The sequence below is a fragment of the Arachis ipaensis genome, chromosome B5 (genome assembly GCF_059453495.1).
Source record: "Arachis ipaensis isolate K30076 ecotype BB chromosome B5, ASM5945349v1, whole genome shotgun sequence".
Lineage (NCBI taxonomy): Eukaryota > Viridiplantae > Streptophyta > Magnoliopsida > Fabales > Fabaceae > Arachis > Arachis ipaensis.
The window spans coordinates 66,249,653-66,257,185 of NC_142440.1; the positions used below are offsets into that span (position 1 = coordinate 66,249,653).

General features: G+C 37.9%; 1 non-coding gene across 1 annotated transcript; it reads right to left on the reverse strand.

Moving 5' to 3' along the window:
* Positions 1-4,071: 4,071 nt before the first annotated feature.
* Positions 4,072-4,179, reverse strand: LOC148564495 (small nucleolar RNA R71). The gene has a single exon (XR_015884178.1). It is a non-coding gene; the product is annotated as a small nucleolar RNA R71 (small nucleolar RNA).
* Positions 4,180-7,533: the final 3,354 nt, after the last annotated feature.

The following is a 7,533-nucleotide window of genomic DNA, read 5'->3' on the forward strand; positions in this document are numbered from 1 at the left end:
CTTGACGATCCTGTTGAACCCTTGTCCAATACATTGGAAAGTGATGAGCGGAAAATTTATACGCTTTTTGACATTGTTTTTAGTATGTTTTTAGTAGGATCTAGTTACTTTTAGGGATGTTTTTAATAGATTTTGTGTTAAATTCACATTTCTAGACTTTACTATGAGTTTGTGTGTTTTTCTGTGATTTCAGGTATTTTCTGGCTGAAAATGAGGGACTTGAGCAGAAATCAGATTCAAAGGTTGAAAAAGGACTGCTGATGCTGTTGGATTCTGACCTCCCTGCACTCAAAGTGGATTTTCTGGAGCTACAGAACTCGAAATGGCGCGCTTCCAATTGCGTTGGAAAGTAGACATCCAGGGCTTTCCAGCAATATATAATAGTCCATACTTTGGCCAAGAATTGACGACGTAAACTGGCGTTCAACGCCAGCTTTCTACCCAAATCTGGCGTCCAGCGCCAGAAAAGGATCCAAAACCAGAGTTGAACGCCCAAACTGGCACAAAAACTGGCGTTCAACTCCACAAATGGCCTCTGCACGTGCAACACTTAAGCTCAGCCCAAACACACACCAAGTGGGCCCCGGAAGTGGATTTATACATCAAATACTTACTCATGTAAACCCTAGTAGCTAGTTTATTATAAATAGGACCTCTTACTATTGTATTTGACATCTTTGGACGCCTGGTTCTTAGATCAGAGGGGCTGGCCATCTCGGCCATGCCTGGACCTTCACTTATGTATTTTCAAACGGTAGAGTTTCTACCCTCCATAGATTAAGGTGTGGAGCTCTGCTGTTCCTCAAAGATTAATGCAAAGTACTTCTGTTTTCTATTCAATTCATCTTATTTCGCTTCTAAGATATCCATTCGCACCCAAGAACGTGATGAAGGTGATGATTATGTGTGACGCTCATCATCCTTCTACCTTATGAACACGTGCCTGACAAACACTTCCGTTCTACATGAAATAAGCTAGAATGAATATCTCTTAGATCTCCTAACCAGAATCTTCGTGGCGTAAGCTAGAATGATGGCGGCATTCAAGAGAATCCGGAAAGTCTAAACCTTGTCTGTGGTATTCCGAGTAGGATTCAATGATTGAATGACTGTGACGAGCTTCAAACTCGCGATTGTTGGGCGTTAGTGACAGACGCAAAAGGAGGGTGAATCCTATTCCAGCATGATCGAGAACCGACAGATGAATAGCCGTGCCGTAACAGGGTGCGTGAGCATATTATTCACTGAGAGGAGGGGATGCAGCCACTGACAACGGTGATGCCCTTGCATAAAGCCAGCCATGGAAAGGAGTAAGACTGATTGGATGAAGATAGCAGGAAAGCAGAGGTTCAGAGGAACGAAAGTATCTCCATTCGCTTATCTGAAATTCCTACCAATGATTTACATAAGTACCTCTATCCCTATCTTATTTATTATTATTCGAAAACACCATTATCCATTTATATCTGCCTGACTGAGATTTACAAGGTGACCATAGCTTGCTTCATACCAACAATCTCCGTGGGATTCGACCCTTACTCACGTAAGGTATTACTTGGACGACCCAGTGCACTTGCTGGTTAGTTGTATCGAAGTCGTGACAATCATGAATTAAGATCAGAGCACCAAGCTTTGGAGCCATTACCAGGATTTGTTCGAGCCTGGAGATCACAATTTCGTGCACCAAGTTTTTGGCGCCGTTGCCGGGGATTGTTTGAGTTTGGACAACTGACGGTTCATCTTGTTGCTCAGATTAGGTAATTTTCTTTTTATTTTATTTTCAAAAAAAAAAAATTTCAAAAATCTTTCAAAAATTTCTCATCTGTTTTCGAAAAAAAAAAATATTTGTTTTCAAAAATAAATTATTCTATGGCTTCAGAATTTTTAAGAATGAATTCTAGTGTTTCATGAAACATGTTGAATCCTATCTGGCTGTAAAGCCATACCCAAACTGCTTTGGGATTGGTATTCAACTAATCACTCCAGTCCATGTAATTACATGCTAAAGCTTGGCTGGCTATTAAGCCATGCCTGACCCTTTGATTGGAGCTTTAGAGCATAAGATTCCTGGAATTCATATTAAAAATTTTGGAATCCTTATTTTTCTTTTTCAAAATAATTTTTCGAAAAATATAAAATAAAAATACAAAAAAATTTAGAAAATCATAAAAATCAAAAATATTTACTGTTTCTTGTTTGAGTCATATCATAAGTTTGGTGTCACTTGCATATGCATCTTGCATTTTTTCGAAAATATCATGCATTCATAGTGTTCTTCATGATCTTCAAGTTGTTCTTGGTAAGTCTTCTTATTTGATCTTGATGAATTTTTTGTTTTGTGTCTTTTCATGTTTATCATATGCATTCTTGAATTCTTAGTGTCTAAGCATTAAAGAATTCTAAGTTTGGTGTCTTGCATGTTTTCTTTGCATTAAAAATTTTTCAAAAATATGTTCTTGATGTTCATCATGACATTCAAAGTGTTCTTGGTGTTCATCTTGACATTCATAGCATTCTTGCATGCATTCATTGTTTTGATCTAAAAATTTCATGCATTGCATATTTTTCATGTTTTCATAAAAATTCAAAAAATCAAAAAAATATCTTTCCCTTTTTCTCTCATCAAATTCGAAAATTTGAGTTGACTTTTTCAAAAATTTTTAAAATCAAGTTGTTTCTTATGAGTCAAATCAAATTTTCAATTTAAAAATCTTATCTTTTTTCAAAATCTTTTTCAAAAATCAAATCTTTTTCAAAATTCTTAGTTATTTTCGAAAATTCCAAAAATATTTTTCAAAAATCTTTTTCTTATTTTTATATCAAATTTTCGAAAATAACATAATCAATTAATGTTTTGATTCAAAAATTTGAAGTTTGTTACTTGCTTGTTAAGAAAGATTCAAACTTTAAGTTCTAGAATCATATCTTGTGATTTCTTGTGAATCAAGTCATTAATTGTGATTTTTAAAAATCAAATTTTTTTCAAAAACTAATTTCTATCATATCTTTTCAAAATATCTTCTTATCTTATCTTTTTCAAAAATTTGATTTCAAAATATCTTTTCTAACTTCCTAACTTCTTATCTTTTCAAAATTTGTTTCAATTAACTAACTAACTTTTTGTTTGTTTCTTAACTTTTTCAAAACTACCTAACTAACTCTCTCTCTCTAATTTTCGAAAATATCTTCCCTCTTTTTCAAAAATTTCTTTTTAATTAACTAATTATTTTTATTTTCTATTTTTGATTTCAAAAATTTTCGAAAATTACTAACATTTTTCAAAAACCATTTTCGAAAATCACTAACTCTTTTTCAAAATAATTTTCGAAAATTATCCCTCCCCCATCTCATTCTATTTATTCATTCATATCCTAACATCTCATTTCACCTCTCTTCCATCCTCACAGTTGTGTTTCTTCCATTATATTACATTCTTTGTCTCCCCCTCTTCTTCCACTCACACAGGAATCCCTATACTGTGGTATAAAGGATCTCCATTATTATTATTATTTTTCTGTGCCTTCTTCTTTGTCATATGAGCAGGAGCAAGGATAAGAACATTCTTGTGGAAGCAGATCCAGAACCTGAAAGGACTCTGAAAAAAAAAAATTAAGAGAAGCTAAATTACAACAATCCAGAAATAACCTCTCAGAAATTTTCGAACAGGAAGAGGAGATGGCAGCCGAAAATAATAATAATATAAGGAAGATGCTTGGTGACTTTACTGCACCTAATTCCAATTTACATGGAAGAAGCATCTCCATTCCTGCCATTGGAGCAAACAACTTTTAGCTGAAACCTCAGTTAGTTTCTCTGATGCAGCAGAACTGCAAGTTTCATGGACTTCCATCTGAAGATCCTTTTCAGTTCTTAACTGAATTCTTGCAGATATGTGATACTGTTAAGACTAATGGAGTAGATCCTGAAGTCTACAGGCTCATGCTTTTCCCTTTTGCTGTAAGAGACAGAGCTAGATTATGGTTGGATTCTCAACCCAAAGACAGCCTGAACTCTTGGGATAAGCTGGTCACGGCTTTCTTAGCCAAGTACTTTCCTTCTCAAAAGCTGAGCAAGCTTAGAGCTGATGTTCAAACCTTCAGACAGAAAGAAGGTGAATCCCTCTATGAAGCTTGGGAAAGATACAAACAGTTGACCAAAAAGTGTCCTTCTGACATGCTTTTAGAATGGACCATCCTGGATATATTCTATGATGGTTTATCTGAGCTATCAAAGATGTCACTGGACACTTCTGCAGGTGGATCCATTCACCTAAAGAAAACGCCTGCAGAAGCTCAAGAACTCATTGACATGGTTGCTAATAACCAGTTCATGTACACTTCTGAAAGGAATCCTGTGAGTAATGGGACGCCTATGAAGAAGGGAGTTCTTGAAGTTGATACTCTGAATGCCATATTGGCTCAGAATAAAATATTGACTCAGCAAGTCAATATGATCTCTCAGAGTCTGCATGGAATGCAAGCTGCATCCAACAGTACTCAAGAGGCTTCTTATGAAGAAGAAGCTTATGATCCTGAGAACCCTGCAATAGCAGAGGTAAATTATTTAGGTGAACCTTATGGAAACACCTATAACTCATCATGGAGAAATCATCCAAATTTCTCATGGAAGGATCAAAAGCCTCAACAAGGCTTTAATAATGGTGGAAGAATCAGGTTTAGCAATAGCAAACCTTTTCCATCATCCACTCAGCAACAGATAGAGAACTCTGAACAAAATGCTTCTAATTTAGCAAATCTAGTCTCTGATCTATCTAAGGCCACTGTAAGTTTCATGAATGAAACAAGGTCTTCCATTAGAAATTTGGAAGCACAAGTGGGCCAGCTGAGTAAAAGGATCACTGAAATCCCTCCTAGTACTCTCCCAAGCAATACAGAAGAGAATCCAAAAGGAGAGTGCAAGGCCATTGACATAAGCGCCATGGCCGAACCTGTGAGGAGAGGAGAGGACGTGAATCCCAAGGAGGAAGACCTCCTGGGACGTCCAGTGATCAATAAGGAGCTTCCCTCTGAGGAACCAAAGGACTCTGGGGCTCATCTAGAGACCATAGAGATCCCATTGAACCTCCTTATGCCCTTCATGAGCTCTGATGAGTATTCCTCTTCTGAAGAGATTGAGGATGTTACTGAAGAGCAAACTGCCAAGTTTCTTGGTGCAATCATGAAGCTGAATGCCAAATTATTTGGCATTGATGCTTGGGAAGTTGAACCTCCCTTGTTCATCAATGAACTAAGTGATCTGGATCAACTGACATTGCCTCAGAAGAGACAGGATCCTGGAAAGTTCATAATACCTTGTACCATAGGCACCATGATCTTTAAGGCTCTGTGTGACCTTGGTTCAGGAATAAACCTCATGCCCCTCTCTGTAATAGAGAAACTGGGAATCTATGGGGTGCAAGCTGCTAAAATCTCATTAGAGATGGCAGACAGCTCTAGAAAACAGGCTTATGGACAAGTAGAGGACGTGTTAGTAAAGGTTGAAGGCCTTTACATCCCTGCTGATTTCATAGTCCTGGATACTGGAAAGGAAGAGGATGAATCCATCATCCTAGGAAGACCTTTCCTGGCCACAGCAAGAGCTGTGATTGATGTTGACAGAGGTGAAATATTCCTTCAATGGAATGAGAACTCCCTTGTGTTTAAAACTCAAGGATCTCCCTCTGCAACCATGGGGAGGAAGCAGAAAAAGCTTCTCTCCAAGCAGAGTCAACCAGAGCCCCCACAGTCAAACTCTAAGTTTGGTGTTGGGAGGCCACAACCAAACTCTAAGTTTGGTGTTGAACTCCCATATCCAAACTCTAAGTTTGGTGTTGGAGAGTCTCAACAAAGCTCTGCACATCTGTGAGGCTCCATGAGAGCCCACTGTCAAGCTATTGACATTAAAGAAGCGCTTGTTGGGAGGCAACCCAATGTTTATCTAATTCTTATTTTTATTGTTTTTCATGTTTTCTTAGGTTCATGATCATGTGGAGTCACAAAATAAACAAAAAATTCAAAAAACGGAATCAAAAACAGCAGAAGAAAAATCACACCCTGGAGGAGCATCTGTCTGGCGTTCAAACGCCAGAACAGAGCATAGTTCTGGCGCTGAACGCCCAGAACAAGCATGGTTCTGGCGTTCAACGCCAGAAATGGCAGCAAATGGGCGTTGAACGCCCAAAATGGGCACCAACCTGGCGCTGAACGCCCAGAGTTGTGTGCAAGGGCATTTTGCATGCCTAACTTGGTGCAGGGATGTAAATGCCTTGACACCTCAAGATCTGTGGACCTCACAGGATCACCTCAGGATCTGTGGACCCCACAGGATCCCCACCTACCTCCACTCACTCTCTTCTCTCTTCTCAATCATCCTCTATTCCCAATAAACACTCTTCCCTAATTAACCCTTTACCACTCACATCCAAACACCCACTTTCCTTCAAAATTCAACATCTCTTTCCCACCCAATCCCACCCATATGGCCGAATACACATCTCCCTCCATCTCCTCCATATCTTCTTCTTATTCTTCTATTCTTTCTTCTTTTGCTCGAGGGCGAGCAACATTCTAAGTTTGGTGTGGTAAAAGCATAGCTTTTTTTGTTTTTTCCATAACCATTGATGGCACCTAAGGCCAGAGAAACCTCTAGAAAGAGGAAAGGGAAGACAAAAGCTTCCATCAAGGGTCTATAGCTCAGTGGTAGAACATTTGACTGCAAATCAAGAGATCCCTGAGATACCTCGGGGGATACATTTTCTTCCACACAATTATTGGAAGCAACTAAGGGTAGAACATCAAGAGCACTCCATCATCCTTCATGAAATCAGAGAAGATCTAAAAGCAATGAAGGAGGAACAGCCAAGGCAAGGAAGAGACATAGAAGAGCTCAAGGACATCACTAAGGTGGACTCATTCCTTGTTCTTACTTTCTCTGTTTTTCGTTTTCTATGTTATGTGCTTATCTATGTTTGTGTCTTCATTACATGATCATTAGTAGTTAGTAACTCTGTCTTAAAGTTATGAATGTCCTATGAATCCATCACCTCTCTTAAAATAAAAACTGTTTTAATTCAAAAGAATAAGAAGTACATGAGTTTTGAATTTATCCTTGAACTTAGTTTAATTATATTGATGTGGTGATAATGCTTCTTGTTTTCTGAATGTATGCTTGAACAGTGCATATGTCTTTTGAAGTTGTTGTTTAAGAATGTTAAATATGTTGGCTCTTGAAAGAATGATGACTAGGAGACATGTTATTTGATAATCTGAAAAATCATAAAAATGATTCTTGAAGCAAGAAAAAGCAGCAAAGAACAAAGCTTGTAGAAAAAAAAAAATAGGCAAAAAAAAAATAGAAAGAAAAAGAAAAAGCAAGCAGAAAAAGCCAAAAGCTCTTAAAACCAAGAGGCAAGAGCAAAAAGCCAATAACCCTTAAAACCAAAAGGCAAGGGCAAATAAAAAGGATCCCAAGGCTTTGAGCATCAGTGGATAGGAGGGCCTAAAGGAATAAAATTCTGGTCTAAGCGGCTAAACC